Below are 24,507 nucleotides of genomic sequence, written 5' to 3'. Positions count from 1 at the left end.
AGAAGTTTGATGGCTAATTCTATCGAAAAGTTTCGTTGTTAATTCAGCTGAGTGGAAGGCTGAATCTTAGGCTTAAAAATGCTCTACACTTTTTCATTTTCTACTAAAGTTTCTTCGAGAAGATCTAATTTACTCATCAGAGGATCACAGTGAATTCCTGTAGGTATCAACAGAGAAAAGACGAAAAACTCATTTTTCTCCAGACAAGGCAAACAGGACGAATAAAAACATGGAATATTGTAACCGCCGGTAATGAATCATTATGAAACTACTGAAAGTGTCTGATACTGGTAACCTATTTTGAAGATTACATTTAAAGAAGAGAACAACTTGGCTAGGCGTGCACAAGCCATTTTAAGTCTCCAGAGCATGAGAAAGAGAGAGAGAGAGAGAGAGAGAGAGAGAGAGAGAGAGAGAGAGAGAGAGAGAGAGAGAGTTTGTTCATATAGAATGAAGTGCTATCTCCGAAGCTTCTAACGTATCACTGTTCACATCTCGCAGTCACTTTCTTCCTCACACCTGAACCGACACCACCTGTGCAACGCTTCCAACAGCCATTTTTCTTGAAGCCACTTGGCTGCAAGTACTGAACTGAAGAAAAAGAAAAGATTTCTTGTTTTCTCAGTTTTCATTACCCTCTCTCTCTCTCTCTCTCTCTCTCTCTCTCTCTCTCTCTCTCTCTCTCTCTCTCTCTCTCTCTCTCTCTCTCTCTCCGTTTCATTCCAAAACCTATATCTAATTTCCTTCGCCAAGCAATCGTATTGAGTGTTTTTCGTCGCCTTTCTCAATACTTTCGCATCCGCTCACGTAATGATAAACGCACAGGCTGGCTCCAATAAACGAAGTCTCGTCTTTCTTTTCCTCCTCCTCTTCTTAGTTTGATATTTTTACCACGGGTCGCTCGCAGGTAGGTTTCGAAATTTAAAGTAAAATCTAAAAGTATGTGAGAGTGAGAGAGAGGATTGGCTCGTTCCACAGAGTTGGAGGAAAAAGATGCAATCAATGAGTACGAATATTAAAATCAATTATGGGCAGAGAAATCATTGAGAATGTGCGGTGAGGAATTCCACGAATATTCCAGCAATGCTAAAATTGGGTCCTCTTCCCCAAATTACAAATTTAAGAGAAAACCACAATATTATAAAGATATCTAAATTAAACAGACACACACATTATATATATATATATATATATATATATATATATATATATATATATATATATATATATATATATATATATATATATATATATATATATATATATATATATATATATATATATATATATATATATATATATATATATATATATATATATATATATATATATATATATATATATATATATATATATATTACACTTTTTCCCCTTAGAGGAGAGGGTGTGGTTCCAGAAAGTGCTACCCTTCTCATCTACAACAAATATTTTTGGGATGAGGTTACGCCAACGCCCTGACCGATGGATGTGCAAGGGCCATATGTGCTGACAACGTCTACCTTTCCATTTTATTTTTTTTTTATATTCACCCATCCAAATGCTGACCAGGGCCAACGTCAAGCAACTCACTTGATCGAGCAGCGTACTGTGTGTGCGTGCGCGCATGTGCATGTTTGTGCAATTTTACTGAAGAGTCTTACAACTAAAAACTGCCTAAACACAAACAGCTACCGAACACTGGATAATGGAAGCTGCCAATCTAATCACTTTGGCCTTCTCTCCATCCATCGATATATGAGTGCATGCCCAATAATTCACTCTTCTTCTGGATCTTGCACATGAAATCATCAGACTGGAAAATAATAACCACTAAAACTAAGGAAATCAAAGAAAGCAATAGTATATCCATTAGGATGGAATATTTCCAAGTAATTCAATGTTCACAAAACCGTATTCTAAGAGAATCCCGCTTTCCGTTATCCTGGAGGAGCCAGTGGTTTACCCTCTCATCTAATTGGTAAACATATAATTTCGACACAAGTATCTCAGGAGCTGGAGACGGGATTCCTTGCGATTTAATTAAATACTAGGCGATGCTCATTCCAGCCGCCGCAGAAGATAGTAGTAGCACGTGGAAACTGGCCTGAGCAAGGAACCTTGCTACTCTAATTATTCTTGTGAACGAAAGATATTCCTCTTCATTCCACAGAAACTAGAAAGTGGGGCAATTGCGGGATGTATCTCAATCAGATATGCTACGAAAGTAGTCGACTAGGTGATCACACCGCACACTACATCTATAATTGTCATGAAGCTGTGTGCCAGTTTTTGTGAGCACACGGGAAAAGTTCGTGTCTGCCAGAGGCAGAGAGAACTCGTATTCTCCAGTAATGATCACCATACATCTAAGTGATCTCGCAAAAGCAAACGTGAAATCATTAAAAGAAAAGCTAAACACCCTTAGACAATCAACCAAGCAACAAACAAAGAAACTGCATGCTGATGATAACAGTCACATCAGGTATCGTACGCAAAAATTCAAGCAATAGGCGAAGTTGTATTAGTATGGCATTAACATAATTAGCTCTCCATCGATGGCACATCAACACGCGTTAACTTAATGAAGCCGGGAGCTTCGGACGTGGAAATCAACGACTTCAATATCCACGTCAAACTGAACACTGTTCACCCACCTCACATTCGATAGGAAATTCGTTCTTTATTGCTGACACGAAAATAGTTCATACTTTTAAATAAGTAACTATATATTCCCGTCGTCCCAAGTAAAGATAAGTTGCTAATTAACTACAGTGGAAACAGAGGAATAAATTTCACTGCCAAGAAACCCTGGCGCCTGCTTTAAAATAAGGGAGAGTGTAAATCTAAAACCCGATGCATACCTGGGTAAGGATGTTGGTATCCTACAGGCCAAATTCAAGTTTTCCAACTAATGAAAATGAACGGAAAAGGAAAAATACGTAAGGGAACTGAATTAAACATCTAATGAAAATTGTTAGTCATGATTAATGCAAATATTCATAAGTAATTTACGTGCATGGGCGAGTCATAATTGAAACCAATTACGAGATCTTTAAACGCCAGTCTTCATTCATATCTTTTATTCCGTTTGCTGCGAGATAATTTTTCACAAAATTTCCCCAAGCCTGAGGCATCTCCTGAGGGAAACAAAACGAAAACAAAAGTGGCACTGCTACTTTCATACTCAAGTTGCCGCATCGTGAAATTGCCCCATAGTCCACAAAACTTAGCAGCGTCCTAAAGCTAGCGGAAGGCTCACCAGCAGTAAGCACAACTAACATTGCACCATTTACCTCTATCCTGCAAGAGCGTCCTGATTTTAGGGCCACTTGTCTTTCCCGATATCCATCCAGTGCGATCTAAAACTTCATATCCATCTTCTTTGTGGGTAGTGGGTTAATGTGGCTTTTCTTAAGTTATATACACTTCAGGATGTGACATCCCTGCGGCTACACGAGTTCGGGTAGAAGAGACTTTTCAGCCTTGGCAGGCAACTCTTTTAGAAGGGACAGACTGAACCCTTTAGCCTTGATAGGCAACCTTGTAAGAGGAGGTTACTCTAAATACAAACCTTGTTCTCCAATCTTGGACTGTACCATAGCCATTGCACCGTGGTCTTCCACGGTCTTGGGTTCGAGTTCCCTTGCTTCAGGGTAAAATCCGGCATTTTTCATCTTTTTTGTTCACTTTCCTGTTTTGTTGCAAAGTGTGTAGGAGAGACTGGTGAGGAATCAAAAGTTGCTTGGTGGATTATCAGGAAAGCGCCTTCGTCTTTGCCTAATCTTTTCCTTCTGAGCTCTTTATAATTTCTAGATCCATCCTGACTGCCCTCTCCCAGTTGTTGTGGCAAACCTGGCGAGTTTCTCATTTGCCCTATAAGGTGCCCTGGACCGACCCTGTCGACCAGTTGCTTCCGGCGCTTTTTTCAATGACATATGGTCAGGTTTATTTATACTTTCAACGGAATTTTTGTAAATAATGTAAATACTGTTATTGTTAATGTTACTATTATCGTTTATTGTTCCGTTGATTTTTCACAGTGTTACTGTTGTTATGAATCTACTTATTAGTTTTACTACTAATTTTATGTTGTTAATTTTTGTTCATTTTAATTCTTACGGGAGATATTGAGCTGAACCCTGGGCCTGCTCTCACTGTAAGGAAAACTGCAGACGACTTGACTCAAATATTTGAGGCTTAAGGAAAAAATTTCTTGATCTCCAGAGTTGGGGTCATAATTACGATTTGATGTAAGTAGTAACAAGTCAAAGGCTGAGTTTTTAATCCTAGGGTTTGACGACCATGACTTTATTTATCAACGTAACATCCCACATGCGCAAGGTATGACTGTATACACAAGTTCGGATGACCTATTTATCCTCAGAAAAATTTGGAGTGTAGTTGCCATTTAGTTCTGTGCTTTAAAATTATCAACAAGTTCTACAATGTTACACATTTGCTGTTTACACATTTGCTGTTTACCGCAATCCAAATATCGACGCTTCCATATATGACTGTCTCTTGGAAAGGATTAGTATGGCTCAATCACAGGATTCAAAGGCTTCATTCCTTACTTGTGGAGACTGCAATGCAAAGCACAGCGAGTGGCTAAATTCAAATTCCACAGATCAACATGGCCGGTTTTCTCTTGAGTTCTGCGTATCCTCCGATTTTGTCCAGCTAATTAAGGAACCAATGCACATTTCTGGTAATAGATTAGACCTCATATTCACAGATGTTCCAGCTATTGTCAAGTCCAAGGTCTGTGAAATATATAGGCACTTCTGATCATTGCGCCATTGTGATTGACATATCTGTCAATCAGTATATTCCTAATTCCACCATTGGAAAAACGGTCTGTACAAGGTTCGGAAATAATTTCCTTAAATTATGGCAGCCACAACCTTAAACAATATACATATATATATATATATATATATATATATATATATATATATATATATATATATATATATATATATATATATATAACAAACATTGCCAGCTCTTACACAGTGGACGGCACAAATATGTTAAGTGGTATTAGCCATCATATCACGTCTTTATAATGAACTAGATTTCCTTTTCATCGCATGCGATCGCTAACTGTAAATGACCATTAATTGCGAAAATTGAGTTGCTTTCAAAATGTCCGATGCTGTTCATCACAAATAAAGGGTGACATGGTTCGCTTCTTGGTGACAAACCATTCTTTGAAATATGACGTAGGTATGCGTCTGTGTTTGTGTTCGTATGTGGGCAGTTTTTTTATAAGCAGTCTCTGTAATCATGTAAACAAGGGCATTAACTCCACTTGGAAGTAATACTGAAAAAAGATAAAATTGTAATTTCGCATTAAGCTTAATCTTCTCATATACGGAGCTGAAGCTTAATATAAAGAGAAAGGGAGAGGAGCAGGGAAATGAATTCCTAAAATATGTATTGGATGCGTCTTCCACATGTGATAATCCCACACGCTTCTTCCTCAATAGCACTCTCTCCTCGACAAAAACTCATCTTTTTTTTTTTAAATATGAATCCACACTTGCACTCTACGTATGATTTCTACATTACTACCTTAAAATTTTACACATGCTTAAATGACATACGATGATTGAATGAGAAAATAAAAAAAAAAATAAAAAAAAAGTAACGTTGAGTGATCTAATTAACCTAATTTAACTTATTGTTGTATCACCTGTAAAACACACACATACTGTATATATATATATATATATATATATATATATATATATATATATATATATATATATATATATAATATATATATATATATATATATATAATGATATATATATATATATATATAAAAATATATAATCAAAGTCGAAAGCAACAGTGTATTTCCTTTCAATGTACTTTATTGTGAAAAAGACAACAGAATTAAAAATAGATTAAAAACGAGAAAAAAATTTTTACATAAAAGTATAAAAGAAACATAACAGAAAGGAACAATGAATATTTTCAGGGTCCGTTTTGGTTCCAACGGAAACTCACGAGAGTTTCTTTGGAACCAAAACGGACCCTATCATTGTGTTCCTTTCTGTTAATCACATCGTTAAAATCTGAGTCTATTTTAATTCTGTTGTCTTTTAATTTATAGCTTTGAAAATGGGACACATGGTCTTGAAACGTCATATACAAAGTATAAAAAATATATATATTCCCCTATATATATATATATATATATATATATATATATATATATTGCATGTGCGTCTGTGACTCATTAAACGGGACCTAGGGTAATCTTGCCTCAGCGAGTATTGAAAATCCCCAGAGCAGGAAGAGATAGCAGTGCACACGTCTCTAAAAAGACATACGATTCTTATGGGTCAGGGAAACGTAGACTGGAAAAAATTCCTGAGCTTGGCAGCACTGGGAAGTCAATTATGAGTATACGTTAACAGTCGTGATTTTTTGAGAAATGAACCTTAACAAATGACTATATATTACTCTCTTACGATGTAAGTATATTTCTAAAAACCTAAGATATCCATAAAAAGGTAAACATAAACTGACGGCTTTGGCTCGAAAAACTTGACTAATACAGAAAAGAAAAAGTGAGCGTTTCACTGCATCACATACAGTTGCAAAAAGTAAAACACTTAAAAAAAAAAAAAAAGGCCTTTTTGCCTACAGGGAAGACTTTCTCTTGTTACAGAAATAAGCCTAATGAACCACCAAGAAAATTTATATTTCTCATGAAATGCACAAAGACTTAACACTCTGAACAGCTGAAACACATGCCCACCATAAAGTATTATAAGACAAAAATTACTCTCTGAGAATATTGTACAAAACATCGTCTTACTAGACAAAATTAGAAACTGAAGTGAAAAAGTACCTTACATCCAACTGACACTGTTGTTAATACAATGACCTGTGAGTTGTTTCTAAAAGATTTCATCAACATGGGTCTCACTGTAGCAACATCATTCTGAAACTTCTATAAAACTCTGGAGAGAGAGAGAGAGAGAGAGAGAGAGAGAGAGAGAGAGAGAGAAATTTCCGGAAGAACAAGTTTGGCAACTGCTTCCCAACTAGACAGTTGTAATGCTGCAGAGAGGAGGCACTAAATTCTATCGGTAGTAAAACATGAACACACACACACACACTTAAATGGTGCAGAGTAATTGCTGAATAACTGGGAGATTTTGATATTACTTGTTTACCATTGGTATTATTTTTCCATTACTTGTAGACAGTCACTTCCCGCAACTTGCAAAGTTAGTTTCCAGTGAATCAAACTCCCATCCCACATACGAAACATTTAAACATTATTATAAAGAGAAGAAAGCAAATAAATAAAGTATAAACTAACAAACATATACAAACATACATAAACAGCAAGGTGAGCCACAAAAATCAAAGGCAATGGTCGAAAAAATAAGCAGAATTTTGGAAACAATGGAAAAATTACCGTAGGTTATAAGAACGATCACGTGGGCAATATCGTTAATTCTTCGACGATGCCCGATTAAAAGTCAATCAACTCGAAGGGAGCGTAAAATTGGCAAACAACTTGGCGGAGGGAAATATATACATGTGCTCTGACACAAATCAACATTTTCCATTACGAAATAGATAATGGAAATGACAACAGGACTCCATTAACCTTGGATTATAACTATATTATAGACTTAGCCGTAAATATGTTTCATTTTTAACAAGTAAAAATGGATTTTCCATACGGCGGCAGTCGAGCCGATAAATGCACGCATAGCACTATTTATGAACAAATTTCCCAGGCGCTCTGGTAATTAAATTCCGCAGCAGGCGTCACCCATAATACCGGCGAATACCGGAAATAGAAGGTTCGACTTCATAAATGTCTGCTAATTACTGATGTACCACTTGTGTGTACGTATTACAAATTTGATTTGGTTTCTCTGCTTTTTTTATGCCAAGTAGTCAAGCTCGAATACGCACACTACATACGAAAGTTATATCTACATTTATCGTCAGTATTTTTAAAGAATAATAATAAATCAGCAAAATTACCTCAGGTGTTCATAACATTCATCACAATGGCGAACATACTAAGAGAGAAATCAAACAGAGGGTGGTACCGGGCCGCTGTTTTCGAGTCCATATGCGCCAAATTGTCATTAAAACAAATCAATCATTTGTTTGTAAGCCTTAAAAGAATAAAGTATTTACGTTGGTACTTCTCATACGAATAAAATGGAACTGGAGTCTTTCCAAACAGCTAAAGACAAAATATATATGGACAATCAAACAAACATATACAGTACACCCATACGCACAAGGGCCAAGACAAGACAGCAACCACATGCACACAGCCCAATAAATAATATACACATATATATATATATATATATATATATATATATATATATATATATATATATATATATATATATATATATATATATATATATATATATACTGTATATATGTGTGTATGTGTGTGTGTGCCTTGCATGTAAAATTTTGTTCAATTTTAAGAACACATAAGCAAATATTTGTACACAACCATACACACATTATTATATGAATACACAGATTTATAAAAGGAAAAACTACATCTACAGCTCTTACAAACGCACATATACAGTACATACCTGCGTTGACGGTAAAAACAGTAAGTCCCAAAGGTCACATTTCGCCCTTAACGCTAACCCTAACCAGTACTTACTTCAGCGTTTGGATAAAAGAACTCAAAGCTAAACGCTACAATAAAATAAATAAATAAAACCTAAGACCACCTGGGAGAGGGAAGAGAGCTTCCTAGGTATGCATTAGCATACCTGTACCATACACATGTGAACATATGTACATTGTTTATTTTCCCTAGGTAAGGGATGAACAGCATTAAATAAGAACTCATGACATAATAACAGGTATAGTTCCGAGAAATCCAACTTTGTACGTATGGATCTCTTTTCCTCTGATGGTGTCGTCTCCAGGCCCAGCAACGATGAAGGTGATGGTGATGGTGATGGTGGCGATTATTTGGCTTTTACTTCCTAGTTCAGTCTTGCACTAACCTTAGGACTTAAGCAGTCAATGTTATGGCAGTCTGACGATCGTCAGATCGAATGACCATATCATTACATTGATAAAATGACATATTTTTATTATAGCAAAATGATCGACTCGGTTTCCATGTAAGTGGCCAGCGGTACTAGTCTCATCAATTGTGAGTCAAGGGGCAAAAGTATGCGACACATTCACTCATTCCCAGTGATCAACACGACTCCTTTTCCTATGATTGCACGACTGACGGCGACAGCACAATACAAGAGGGTTATTCAAAACCTTCCCTTCCTAAAAAAAACAGGTTTTCCAAAAGCGTCACTCGCGACGGACGGCTTCCTGCCGTAGTATAAAGATCATGTCCCCCTCACATCGGAGCAATAATAGGACGTGATATTTCCCCCCAACAACAAGGGGAAAGGGGTCATGATGAGGGAAGTGGCGCATCCAGAAAGGGGACAGAAAGGGGAGAATGACACTGCCAAACACACTCAACACGTACAGCTGGTCTTGGCAACGGAGGGCCACTCCCCTCATCAGCCTTTCAAATTCATTATTTATCACTTTAATAAGCGAACGATTACGATCACTCCGAGACATGAAACGCTCTTCCAGGAGGGACGCCGAAGCCTCTTAACCATACCGTGAGACTACCCCGAAGGGTGCAACGATGGTTGCTGTACGCGACGATGAAGGGAAATATCTTAATGTCACTCTGAGAGAGGTGTACAAGTGAGGGCAACGCGGGTGAACGCCAGAGAAGACTCCCCTCGCTGGCGGCGGTCGTGAGAACACTGGTGGAGCAGAGAATGAGAGACCCCCAGGGGCCCGGCCATCTATGTTGTGTGCGAGTGTGTGTGAGTGAGGGGAAGTGAGGGATGAAGGCACAGGGATGCGCGCATGAGAGAGAGAGAGAGAGAGAGAGAGAGAGAGAGAGAGAGAGAGAGAATTGGGGAGGGAGAGAGAAGGTACCACCCGCGCACAGGTTTTCTAGCTGCCCACCTACTCGAACCACCTCAGTGGCTTTATGATTAATACTGTTCCCCGAAAGACCAAGAATGCAGGTGAAAAAGTATTCAACGACTCCTTCTAACTTAGAAACCACGTGCGTATAATAATTAACAATTGTATGTGAAAGATCCTCACTAAGCAAACAAAAAGGAAACACATAAACATTAATAGTCACCTACGCAAACATACAGACCACCAAACGTATAACATCATATCAGTCACGAAAGAGGTTAGTAGCAATATCTTCGATGTTTACAAACAACGATAAATCTCGTAACCTGATGACGGACATAACCTAATGCAAAAACGAAGCCCTTAACGTACATCAAAGGAATGCTCAGACTAGCCCTGAAGTGATCGTCTTTAAAGTCATAAACATGGTTATGCCGCCCCTAATGATAATTACATTCGGAGGCAAACAACAAGCAATCACTGCCTAACTACGTTAACATACATTTTCTCTGCCAGAGAGCTCTGGCGCACATTATATGCCCTCAGGTCCCAAATCATGTCAGGTCGCATAAAAAATAGGAGGGGAGAGCCTCAGACCACATAGCACGGCGTACATATTTCACGTAAAAGGTTCTATATACTAAAAACAATGTATTTTACCTATTCATTTCAAGTCTCTGATCTTGCAGCGGTTTAATATTTCAAAATGGAAGATTCAAGCAAAATATTATCAGTAAATAACTTCCGACAACCTCACTTTCGCTATCACTAGAAAAGTTTATCTGATGACTCCCACACTGTTTTCTATATAAATTCACGGTAATTTCTCTACAATGCAATTATACACATTCAGTATGAAAATAGCAAGGAAAACGTGGTTTCTGCAACACAAATGCGTGCCTGTGCTTTTAGAATGTTATGAAGACAAAGATTAAAAATAATAAGGGTGTTTATAATCTAGTTTGAGGAAAATGAAATCGAAATCTTGTTTTGACCCAAAGTTGAGACAAGTGATTTCTTCCAAAATGGATCGATGAAAAAATAAGAACCATTAAAATGCAAGCTGAAATTGTACCTATTTAAATGTTACAAGTATTTTTTTATTAAAGAATAAGAGGAAAATATTAAACAGAAAAGCTGAAAACTATATAAAATCGGAAGTATATACACTGTTTTTTACACAATCAGAAATACATTGATCTGACTTTCATTAAGAGAAAACAGTAACCGACTGATAATTCCAGGAACATCAAAAGGAAATTGCCTTGGCAAAAAATTTCACGAGATTTTTACGATCTAAAGGGTGTAAATGGAATTTTCAAGAAAAAAAAGCATTAAAAGGAGGGGGTAAAACTGCTTTTCATGACATTTTATATGGTCAAAAAGGGATAAATGATATTTTATAAAAAAGATCACAAAGGGGCTAATACTAGTTTTCCAGGACCTTAAGATAAAATCAGCTACTGAATATTTTCAAACATTTCTAATTTTCCAAGACCTTAAGATAAAATGAGCTACTGAATATTTTCAAACATTTCTAAGATAAAAAAAAAAGGGGCATAAGTTTATTTTTAAGACATCTTACAAGATGAAAATAGCTAAATAATATCCTCGAAATGTTCGCAATAAAAATGATAGGTTGATTTTTAAAAACATTTTTCAAAAGGCTGGAGGAAAAAGATATCAAGAAAATTTCTTCCAAATGGAATAGCAAACTCTGCAACGAAAGACGTATATCAACAGAATCGGAAGTTAAAAAACTTCCACATTCATTACCTTGATTCAATTGAAATGAAGGAGCGCTGAATCAACACTGGCCGGGAGTGATACAGGATGCCCACACTACCGTGACTGAAAATCGTCAATAAATCCGATACCAAAGCTAATACTTGCAACAAAAGATCCTTTTCCATTCGCTCCACGGAATCCCACATGAAATTCTGCTCCTCTCAAATACCAGGGCTTGCAACTCTCCCCCCCTCCACCCCGCTAACCCCTAACACCCTCCGGCTGCAAAGGTCACTTCAAGACACAGCATGTCCTCAATAAGAGGGACAATTACACACGTAAAATGTACCCTCAGGAATTTTTTTTTTTAATGCGCTGAGCTACGGTTCCTCGAGTTTCTCTCTCTCTCTCTCTATATATATATATATATATATATATATATATATATATATATATATATATATATATATATATATATATATATATATATATATATATACATATATAAATAACTGTCCTGTCCCTGCTTCTGGACGGTTGATCCTAATACTTTGTAAAAACCTCTTAAATATTTAATCCTGTTTTGGCAGTTCTACTAATTCTTCAATTGTGTTGGATTCCAGGTACATATGTTTCCTTTATAATCCCCATCTGTCATTTATATGAGCTTTCTTTGTAAACATACTTTTATATTTGTTTAGTCTGCTTAGTAAAGGACCTAGTGTCGAAAGGCCTCGCAGCACTCCAGTGTTTCCGTTTCCTTCGTGGATTTTATCTTTATTTACTGTATATATTCATCACGTTCCATATTTTCGTGATTCAGTTATACATATATACACACACACACACACACACACACACACACATATATATATATATATATATATATATATATATATATATATATATATATATATATATATATATATATATATATTAAAAAGTATCAACCCAACGAAAATTATCAGCTAATTCCTTCTTATTCTTACCATACAAATACTCAAGTTTCCACATTCAAAAAGGTTGAATTTAACTTCCAATAACATCAAAAATAATAATGTTGCCGTAATAACTATAATTCATTTCCCAAGACAAAACGCTGTCTACACATTACACCCATTACTTGAGAGTATGTATGTATATGTACCCGTATTTATATTTTAAGGGAGGAAATGCAATAAATAAACATGAAGAATCCCTTTGCTCCTCATCAAAACAATTATGTGGTACGGTAATGACTGTGATTCTGAATTAATTTTATACATACATATATACATACACATACACACACACACACACACACACACACACACATATATATATATATATATATATACATATATATATACTATATATATATATACACATATATGGAACTTTTTATCACACCGTGATACCTCAGTGGTAGAACGTCGACTGGAGTTGCTGGATAAATATCTGTGACGAGGGATCGCGACCCGGCAGTACCAATCCATTTATCACTTATGAATTCCCCTTCGGTGATAATTCCCGAGGTTGCGTAAATTTGATATTAAGTGACATTTGTAGCTTCATGATTACACACACACACACATACATATACTGTATATATGGACTAAACTGAAATATACACACACACACACACACACACACACACACACACACACACACACACACACATATATATATATATATATATATATATATATATATATATATATATATATATATATATATATATATATATATATATGTGACGATGTGTCCAGTGCCTGATCTTCAAATTAAACCTGGTATCTAAGTGCTTGATATTTGATTTCCAAGCTTACCATTTATCCGACAATTATACTTACCTCACAACAGCCAGACACCTGAACCCTCATCACACATACAAAACGACTGATTTCTCTAAAGGCAACAGTGATCCCTTATAAAACTTATCGATCATGAAAGAAAGCAGAATAAGTTCATTAAAACAGGTGTGAGGTAAAATCAAAGGGCATCACTCCAATAACATTATAAAAGTCTAAGTATTTTTATTTCCCTGGTTCAAGCTCACTTCAATTACTTGAGAAAACACCTCACTTACCACTCTATTTCTAATTCAAAGCAAAATTACTGGTGGGTCAATAAATGAAACTCTGATATAGCAATTTTAAATACAAAAATTTATTTCTAAATTCAAAGATTGTACATGACATTAACAGTCTCAGGGAAATTTATTATTACTTGAAAACAAAACAAAATTAGATTAAATCTGGATTAATCATCAGTTAAAATTAAATCAGAAATTAATTTATTAATTAATAAAAAAATTATTCAAGTAAAATCTAAATTGTTAAGTAACAAAATTTGACTGAAAGGAAATACCACTAAATTGATTCCCTCTGTATGCATGGCTGTCCATATGTGTGTGGACAGGTCTTAGACAAGATACAGCTCTTCCTTGGGTGAGTCGGTAGAGTTGTGGCCTAGCACTCGCTAGGCCCGAGTTCGACTCTCCAGCCGGCTAATGAAGAGTTAAAGGAATTTATTTCTGGTGATAGAAATTCATTTCTCGCTATAATGTGGTTCGGATTCCACAATAAGCTGTGGGTCCCGTTGCAAAGTAACCAATTGGTTCTTGGCCACGTTAAATAGTAAGTCTAATCCTTCGGGCCAGCCCTAGGAGAGCTGTTAGTCAGCTCAATGGTCTGGTAAAACTAAGGTATATTTAACTTTAACTTAGACGAGACTTTTTATTTTAAAAACTCTTTAAAAACGATATTTAGAGAGGAAGTGGTATTACAGTTAATAATAACATATATTATTACATAGTTTCAGAACAAAAGAATCTCTAGTTACTATAATAAAATGAAAGATATCGTCTCATGGAAAATTCCTGAATGATGTTAGGCAACTTACGTAATAGAATTTTCCACCCAACAGTGTTTTGATCAAGATGATCGAGTCATATAGGAATGAGGTACTTCAGCAGTTTTGAATATTGACTAAACAAGTTGTCTTTATAGCGACCAACCACTTTCTGTCTCTCTCCAAGCCACAGCCACACATCGTCCTTTAAACCATACAGGGTTTAATCACATTGACTTTACGCTAACTCTGTTATGGCATTTGCGCATCTGAATACAAAATTATACAGTACACAACAATACACATACACACCACGACTAAGGGGAGATTACTGCATTATGAAAACCACAGCATAAGAATATATGGACTAAACTGAAATACAGTTCAGACCATGCTCGAAGCGCATACTAAGAATTCCGTTTTTTACATCTCAACTCAAGCTAAGCTACCAATTTTAGTTTACTGGAAGACTTTATGGGTGAGTAGCTGCCCTACAGAATTTAAACCTAGACTTTATCGAATCTATGTAGATGACACATTCCTAATCTTTAAATATGTCGAACACATCCTCAGATTTCTTGATTATTTTAAATCCACAATTCAAATGTGAAATTTGTATGTGAAATTGACAATAACCATAAATTCCCATTCAATGAAACAACCACTGCAAGAGACAATACCACATTTTCTAAACCTATTTATAAAAAATTCCACACATACTGGACTATGTCTAGTTTCTAAATTTTTCTTCACTAGCATAAAAACATTAGTTAATCTAGCATTAATATTTTTTCGTTTCAAATTATTTGATCTAGAAATTCAGTACTTTTGTTCCACTTCATCTGCAGTCAATTTGTCAACAAAAGGTTTTAAATCTTTCTGGGCAAAAAATTCACTCCACAAATCCCAATTTCAGTGTACCTATGGACCTCAGATATCTTAAAACATCACACTTGGGGAAATCTTAGCTTTGAAATACAGACTAACCTTAACAAAATATTACAAGTTTGCCTTTTGCCTTTATTAATAGATTCACAACTGACTCTTAAATAACCAATATATAATCCCTTAAAGCTTAATAGATTCAGATACAACATTACTGGTTTCAAAACATAATTTCTAAACACATGTGTCTCCATCATATCACAACTGCAGGCCAAAAAGACCATGGAATCAAAATCCTCTATAAAGCAATGGACAAACTATAATGTCCAATTAGCAAAATGTTCAATATAATGCCAATTAACTAGGTTTTACTTACCTCAAGTGCTGCAGGTCATTTTGTTATTCAGTGCTTAGTTTCTTCTCTATGTTTTATTCAGTGTTTAAAGCCAACACTTCAAGACAATCAGGCTGGCTGCCATTTTGGATAACAATATTTATTTCCTTTTTTACATGGTTATGTTAAATGCATTGTCATATTTTATCTTTTGTACCTCTCCTCTCTTTTTACACAGAAAAATCAGTACATTATCTTATGGCTAACATATATTCATAAAAACGTTCATTATTTATATTTTTCAGCCTGATGATAAGGATAAGGAATTCCCAAAATATTGCTAAAAACAATAAATAAAAACCTTACTGATTTTACAACTTTTCCTTTTCTTGCACAGAATTATATATATATATATATATATATATATATATATATATATATATATATATATATATATATATATATATATAAGTAACTGGAGTTGTTTTAGACAAGAAAATGCCATTAAAGCTCAATATGAAGATTTATAAGACAGCTACCAGGCCCGTACTATTATATGGGGCAGAAACCTGGGCACTTAAGAGGAAAGAGGAGGAGGAACTGTTGGAAAGAACCGAGATGAGGATGGTTAGATCGATTGCTGGAATATCACTACTGGACAGGAGGGAGAGTCAAGATATAAGAAGAATGTGTGGTATATGTAATGTAAAGGAGAAGGCTAGGGAAGCTCATTTGAGATACTAAGGTCATGTAATAAGAAGAGAGGAGGTGGAACCAATCAAGAGAGCTAAGAACATGCCAGTGATGGGGAGGAGGAGTGTGGGACGTCAACGGATCAGATGGATGGATGTGGTGAGGAGGGATATGGGTGAAGTGGGACTGGGGGAAGAAGATGCAAGGAATAGAAATAGATGGAGAAAGTTGACTCGACCAGCCGACCCTCCTATACAGTGGGACTAATAAGGTCGAAAGAAGAAGAAGAAGAAGAAGAAGAAGAAGAAGAAGAAGAAGAAGAAGAAGAAGAAGAAGAAGATATATATATTTATATATATACACATATATATATATATATATATATATATATATATATATATATATATATATATATATATATATACATATATTACATAATTAATTTACTATAGTCATATGAATATTCATAGGTACATACAATTCTTTGCATACACGCACAAATGCTCTCAGTCCTATTTGGGGAAATTGCGAGTTCAAGATATATTACAGGCTCCTTTTGTACTGTACATCAAGATGTTGCTCAGAATACGAGTAAACGTGAAATACTACGTCCTTTGCATATACGCACAAAATGGCCTTCGTCGCATTTTGAAAGATGTGCGTTGAAGAAGCAGTGCAGATCGCCTTTGTAAATAAAAACTTTAGTCAGAAGTTAAGAGAGACGGTTATCTACAATCTTCTTTATAAAGTGAACGGATGAGGGTATGCAGTAAATCCCGAGCATTTCTGGGATTAAATATTATTTAAAGCCAATGTCATGGAAGCCAAACAAAAATCTAAAACCTTTGCTCAAACACCGTTTCGGAATCTCAGTGGTGAACTCAAAACGAAACAGCAGCTCTTGATTTCAAATACCATAATATAATTTTGGTAAGCAAATGTACAGAATCTACACACTGAATAACTGGAATGATTCCTCATCAAACACATAATACGTCCACTGACGTTTCAAACATGGAAAAAAAAGCAAACCAAATTACTAATATAGGAATGTAACCTGAACTAAAACGCACAGGTACAAAGTTTATTCCTGGAGGAGAATTTTACTTTTGGCTCCAAACTGACAGGACCTGAATATCAAATCACACGTCTTCTAGGGATGGAATCCAATGAAGAAGAAAAGTACCTGACCAGCAATAAATAAATCTCCATCACAACCAAGCCGAACTAACATTTTGAAAAGGAATCGCTTGACACACAACCGAACCAGTCCGCTCTCATGAATAAAGGACTGCCAGGTCACTGGCGAAGTTGAACTTGGATATGACGCCCATGAAGCTTTATGCAGACATAGTGGAAAAATATATAACCCTTGAAATCAATTTTTCAAACTAAATTTCGCACATTTTAGACAGATGGGTCCCCAGTTTCCATATACTATTTGGCAATTTGAGAAAAACTGAGGAATGACATCCTTAATTAAGTATGAAAAAGATATTACTTCAAACGCGAGACCGTGGGGAAAACATTAAATTTTCGTGAAAAGATATATTACTTCAACAGCAAACTTTGGAAAATGGATTTCAGTATGGCGAACATCTTCGAACTTTGGTGAAGGCGTTCAAGTAATGTGAACATATGTTACTTACTTAAACTTCAAGAAGGTATTAAAAAGAAAAACATACCCATACCCAATTTACTTAGCCCACCTTAAGCACCTCCGACCCAAATATTTGCTGAAAATCTATAAAGACTCTCATCAGTTATGCTCTAATCCGACGACTCTTAGCCTAGGGTGGGAAATCAGGTTCACGATGGTATGATGGTGAGGTAATTAATCACTGCGCAGCCGATACTTAATGTCCTTTTCTGGATGTGCTCAGATAACATCCCGTGAGATAGGACCATAGAAAGTCAAGAAAAGTGTCTACGCAACTCTGTGGTTGTTAAATAACCCTCAGTACGTTTTTGTTGCTTCCTTTTAACAGAGAGAGAGAGAGAGAGAGAGAGAGAGAGAGAGAGAGAGAGAGAGAGAGAAATAATAAACGTGAAACTAAAAGCTATGTAACAGCAATGAACTGCTTAGGTGTTTTAATTACAAATGATACAACAAGCATGCAAAAATTACCAAGAGTCCGAATGTCGAGCTATTAGAAGCATGGGTTAAAATCAAACCAAATACTGGTTATGAGCTACGTGTCCAGTTGGCCTATACCATTCCCAGATACAGCCTGTAAATTACATCGTACTTTACAAATCGTACTTTGCATATGCCTTTTCATAATTACATTAATGCAGCCCAGTAGCTACTCAGACACATCAAAACGTCCTATATAAGAGTAGGGTACAAAGTGAAAACAGGAAGAAGCTAACAAAATTATCATAATCGAGACGGATATTATAAAGACCGTATTTCTAAGAAATCACACAACTACAACACATTCAAAGAAGCCTGCGTCTCAGCAACAGATATGAAATTCTATCTAAAAGGATCATGAAGTACAAAAAATCTGTTATGCGATCGATACCATATTTTGAAATCTGATATTTCAAGTACAGTTGTGTACTTCCATGTTCACTTCTAACAATAAATAAATATATTTTCAAGGATAAAATATTTTCTCATCGTCCCTCATATGTGACAAATGCACCGCCACCATCTCGGTCACGGCTGACATCACCAAGAAATCTTAGCATCCTGCTCGAGTACTAAGGTCAAGGTCAAGCTCAAGACTCTCTCTCTCTCTCTCTCTCTCTCTCTCTCTCTCTCTCTCTCTCTCTCTCTCTCTCTCTCTCTCTCCAAAATTTACCTGTGACTTAAACAGCACCTTTGGGTACTTAGTGAAGTGGTTTAAGTAGTCTCTCTAATCAATATCGTTTGACAAAGAACTTAATCTGAAAGCTGCGTCTTTGAAGTTGCAAAAGTTACATTTTTCAGGGGATAGATTAATACTTTTATACGCAAAATTTACAAATAAATACACACATAAACAAACAAGCAAGGAAACGCACATACATACATACATACATACATATATATATATATAAATATATATATATATATATATATATATATATATATACATAGAATGTTCACACTACCATTTGCATGAGCAATTCGTAATCATCGAATTTAACAAAGATTTGTATTACAGTTGTTTTCATGTATGCCATGAAGAAAACTCTCTCTCTCTCTCTCTCTCTCTCTCTCTCTCTCTCTCTCTCTCTCTCTCTCTCTCTCTCTCTCTCTCTCTCTCTCTCTCTATATATATATATATATATATATATATATATATATATATATATATATATATATATATATATATATATATATATATATATATATATATATATATATGTGTGTGTGTGTGTGTATACACACATATGTGTGTGTTTCCACTTCAATAAACCATCTGTGACACAAAGTTTTAGGCAGTGGAAAACAACTAACATACTTCATTCAAAATTCATCAAAACTCTTTGATTTTACCAGCGTCGCCTATTCACCTGACCACCAACTTCAATGACGCTGAGACGAGATCGATGGTGATCAATCGTTCATATACACCAGATCATCGTGATAGTAACGGTCACTATCCACTCTCCCCCTTTATCTTTCTGAAACATCATTTAGTGCAACCTCATTCGTGTTTTACAGGACAAATCAACAACTTACGTGCAGGTTTGTGTAGACATGTATAAATATAGGCATTATATATATATATATATATATATATATATATATATATATATATATATATATATATATATATATATATATATATATATACACATATATATATATATGTGTGTGTATACTGTATATGTGTCCCCTCTCCGAAAAATCAGTTTTATAATAAATATACCGTAATAAATATAATTTTCAAAGCCACCAATTATCAAACATTAAATAACCTCAGATCTTTCTACACTAAAATTCATATTTATTGAAATGTATTAAAGACATCGACGCACAAGGGGCGGGAAACTACGGCCTTTCTCATCGACGCCCAGGGGGCGGGAAACTACGGCCTTTCTCAAAGTTCATGCCTAATAAAAATGAAAAGATGAAATATGAGGAACAAGGAAAGGGTCGAACTTGAGTGGGAGAGAGAGAACTTCCCATTTGGATCAAATTTGCAGAGGATATCACTTGAGTAACGGCAATCCCATCCCTTACTGCTGACCTCAAAAAGGTGAAGTGGGAGGTTGCGACCTTGCATTAATGTCAAAAATAAGAAGTCCAACTATTATATGAAAAAAGAAAAAAGTATAACGCATGTATGAGTCGAGTCACAGATCAGATGTATCGTCTTTCATTCATTCTCGCCTACGACCAGAACAAAAGCAACTGCACTTCGTTCAGACTCTCGATACGAGAGCATTAAGCCTGGATAAAATTAAGATATGTAAAAACACTTGAAAAAAAGAAAACCAGATTCCCGAAAACAATATTTTGTAAAATATTGCATTTTTCACGTAGAATAAGGAGTTTGAGATAAAGTGCCTTTAGTAGAAGGCAGAACTTGCAAAAGGATGCACTATCGAAAAGGGTCCCTGAAAAAGAGGAAGCGAGAGTGAATGAAAACAGAACTAGGGATCCTCATGGCAAAGGGGCTCGGAGAATTTCCGCCGCTCATATCTTTCCTGTGCTTTATCGTCCGATAATCTCCACTCACATCCAGCCTACTTGCCATAGTTCTCATCCAAGTTGGTCTGGGTCTTCCAACTCTTCGGGTGTCCTAGGGTTGCGCCAAGGAACAATGACAAAAATAAGGAAGGAGGCAGATGTTGCGTCGTCAACGGCAAAACAAAAGCTGCTAGATAAGGAACCCAAAATTCCTAGATGGTCATCACACAATAAACCAGGAATCATATAGAGATCACAGCATCCCCCAACAAAGGAGGTTTATAATAAAGTGTTTTGAGAAACTGGGAATGAAGTAGAGTTCCGATTTTCACCCAATATTATTTCAAACAACTGGAAAGTTTTTATTTGAAGGACTGAAGTGGTCTATTTTTATTTATTTATTTATTTATTTATTTTTTTTTGGTGATAATGATGGGGAGTCACAATAAGTTTCATGAACAGCAGATTCATGTTCCAAGAATACATCAGACGAAACATAAACACCACATCAAGGTTATCCATCACTTCCTTGGGAATAAGGTAGACTGCTATTCACGACTTTGTGCTTTAATGGTTTGCATTTAAGACCTTGGACAAGTGACCTGCAGAACCTACAAGAAAAGATATTTTGGAGCAAGAAGGTTCAGGAACGAGCTCAGTTCGTTAGCTCTGAAAACGTTACAACTTGAGAACCGGTGAGGGTGTCTATTTCTCCAAAGGTAATGCAGCAGAAGAGTTCGAGCAGGTGAAACTGAAAAAGTAAGTAGCAACGACTAGTTTTGAATAAGTTGAATAAGTTAAAATTTTAAAAGTTCTAATGAACACACTTTTCAAAGGCCACAACAGTTTACAAATGGAAGGCAAAAAAAAAAAAAAAAAAAAAGAGTCCAGATATCTGCACATAAAAAAAAAACAGCGAGTAAATTAAATCATTCAGAAAATTAAACTTCTCACAAGGAAAAATCAGAGATCTGTATAGATAAAATTCAACAAGAAATACCTGTAACTTTACGCAAATTAAAGTAAATACAGAGAGAGAGAGAGAGAGAGAGAGAGAGAGAGAGAGAGAGAGAGAGAGAGAGAGAGAGAGACTCAAAACCACCAATTTACTCATTTTTATTTTAAATATATCTACAAATACTGGAATTTCATCTGGCCCTTCCGATCAAAATTTGTAAACAAACTATATTTCCATTTTAAGACACTAACCAAGGGACATACCGAGTCCTTCCATTTCTGAGATGTTCCATTCGTTTTCGGGGATGAATATGATCCCCTTCTATCGTGAGTGGACACTTTTCTTGACTTTCTGTTAACAGAGAGGATTCCCCAACACAATCACTCTTTCATCATTCTAATCGCACAATAAGAAATTTCAAATGGAAAAATATCTTCTTGAAAAATGGAAGATTGGCATGTGTGTCATCACTATCGTTCTTTCCTTTTATTACATACAGGTTTTGCAAAAGGCATGAGTAATAAAGAATACTTGAGTAACTGGATACGGGTAATTTACTTTCAGAATATATTTAAATATTGGAGTACGACAAACCTTCAACCCGTGGCACAAAAATGAGTTAAATCAAGCATTTGGATGCAGTTACTACGAGGTAAATATGACGGCACTATACACTCCCCCGAAGCGATTGTCTGAAAAATATATTTTACTCTATTGTAGTCCTGAACTCATTTCATGTGTTATTGATACCATCATGTACGTATACATGTAAATACTATTTCAGTCTTCCAAACAAATTGGGCAAAACATTTTTGACGAATTATTTCCAGGGAAAAAGCATAACTTCTCTTTATAAATCATTTACATAAATTACAAGTCTGAGTGAAACTGATTTGCAAGAATCAACCATCGAAAAGAGCATTTTTGAATGCAGAATAGAGAGAGAGAGAGAGAGAGAGAGAGAGAGAGAGAGAGAGAGAGAGAGAGAGAGAGAGAGAGAATTCAAATACCAATTGCAGGCCGTTTAACATCAGGCAATCAAGTTCCTCGATTTTCACAGCATGGAAAGACATGAACAAGCTGTTTATGGGAGACGTGTCAACACCAAAATCCAATTCCTCAGCAAAATATCATGAAGCTAAATACGTCTAAAAACGTCTGCAGATTAAAGACCCCCGCTCCTTTACGTTTCATCTAAACTTTATGTCGAGGTATTTTATTTGCCGTTCACATTAATTTTACTTTCGATAATTTAACGGCTATCTTCTTTAACTAGGACGTACAACCAATAGTTAATACTTGACGAATCCGGTAAAGTTTCTGTGAATTCGAATACTCGTTTGATGGGGAACTGGGCCTCCTGAAATATTTATGAATCAATTTCTGATAAGCTAGAGAGATACGATTTCACCTAGCAATTGAGAGAAAAGTTACATGTAAACATATGCATGTACTTATATCTAGAATGAGTAAATGAACACCTGAAAAATACCTAAGGACAAGAAAAATTAACAAAAAGATATATATATATATATATATATATATATATATATATATATATATATATATATATATATATATATATATATATATATATACATACACTGTATATTTACATATATATATATAAAAAATATATATATATATATATATATTATATATATATATATATATATATATATATATATATATATATATATATATATATATATATATATATATATATATATATATATATATATATATATATATATATATATATATATATATATATATATATAATATATAGAGAGAGAGAGAGAGAGAGAGAGAGAGAGAGAGAGAGAGAGAGAGAGAGAGATTCCAAGATTACAGACATACCACCAAACACACCGTCTCCAAGTACTAAGCGAAGCTAAGGTTGACGGTTATACGTGATAGCAAGAGCAACGAGAGATGGAACCTCTCCCACCTGCTTGGAGTCCTCTCTCTGTGTGATGTCTCCCCAATGTTTACATCCGATGCAATCTCTTAGTTTCAAAATTAATTTTGTGTTTGTTCATTCGTCTTTCCAGACCTGCTCTTTCCAACGTTCAACTCTGTTTTAAAACACCTGAGTAATAGTTGCACCAAACGCGTCACAACTGCCTCTATGTTCGAGATCTACACACCTGGGATAAATTGATTCCAGTACTTTCCAGTACCTTTTTCACCTGACAAAAACCCTCGCCTTTTTTTTTGTTTAATGGCATCGTCTATCTCCTCTTTCCAATTATGAACATAGTCTACTACTTAACTTTGCAAGGCGAGGAAAGGAAGGAAGGAATAAACGCCACAAATTTGGAACTTAGGGATTAGTTTTTGTCTTGTGCACTTTGTACATAATGACTACATGAACTAATAAAAGGTGAAAACACTGATGCATAAATATGGCTTAAATAAAAAGTGAGGTAATGTTATAGATGTGTGTACAATATGCGCCTACGTAGAAATACTTTGCTT

The 24,507-nt window shown here is 35.4% G+C and overlaps 1 protein-coding gene across 24 annotated transcripts in view; it reads right to left on the bottom strand.

Moving 5' to 3' along the window:
• The window catches only part of KrT95D (phosphofurin acidic cluster sorting protein KrT95D), a 240,640-nt gene extending 230,774 nt beyond the window's left edge, over positions 1-9,866 (bottom strand). For 13 of the 24 annotated variants that reach the window (XM_067110142.1, XM_067110146.1, XM_067110148.1 and 10 more), the window contains exon 1: positions 9,647-9,799. The gene's annotated coding sequence lies outside the window, so the exon portion shown is untranslated. Of the gene's footprint in view, positions 1-9,646 lie in introns of all 24 variants that reach the window. The other 11 variants (XM_067110153.1, XM_067110159.1, XM_067110161.1 and 8 more) reach the window with 5 other exon arrangements.
• Positions 9,867-24,507: the final 14,641 nt, after the last annotated feature.

This window comes from Macrobrachium rosenbergii, chromosome 10 (assembly GCF_040412425.1).
Source record: "Macrobrachium rosenbergii isolate ZJJX-2024 chromosome 10, ASM4041242v1, whole genome shotgun sequence".
Classification (NCBI taxonomy): domain Eukaryota; kingdom Metazoa; phylum Arthropoda; class Malacostraca; order Decapoda; family Palaemonidae; genus Macrobrachium; species Macrobrachium rosenbergii.
This window is presented reverse-complemented; position numbering and strand designations above follow the sequence as displayed.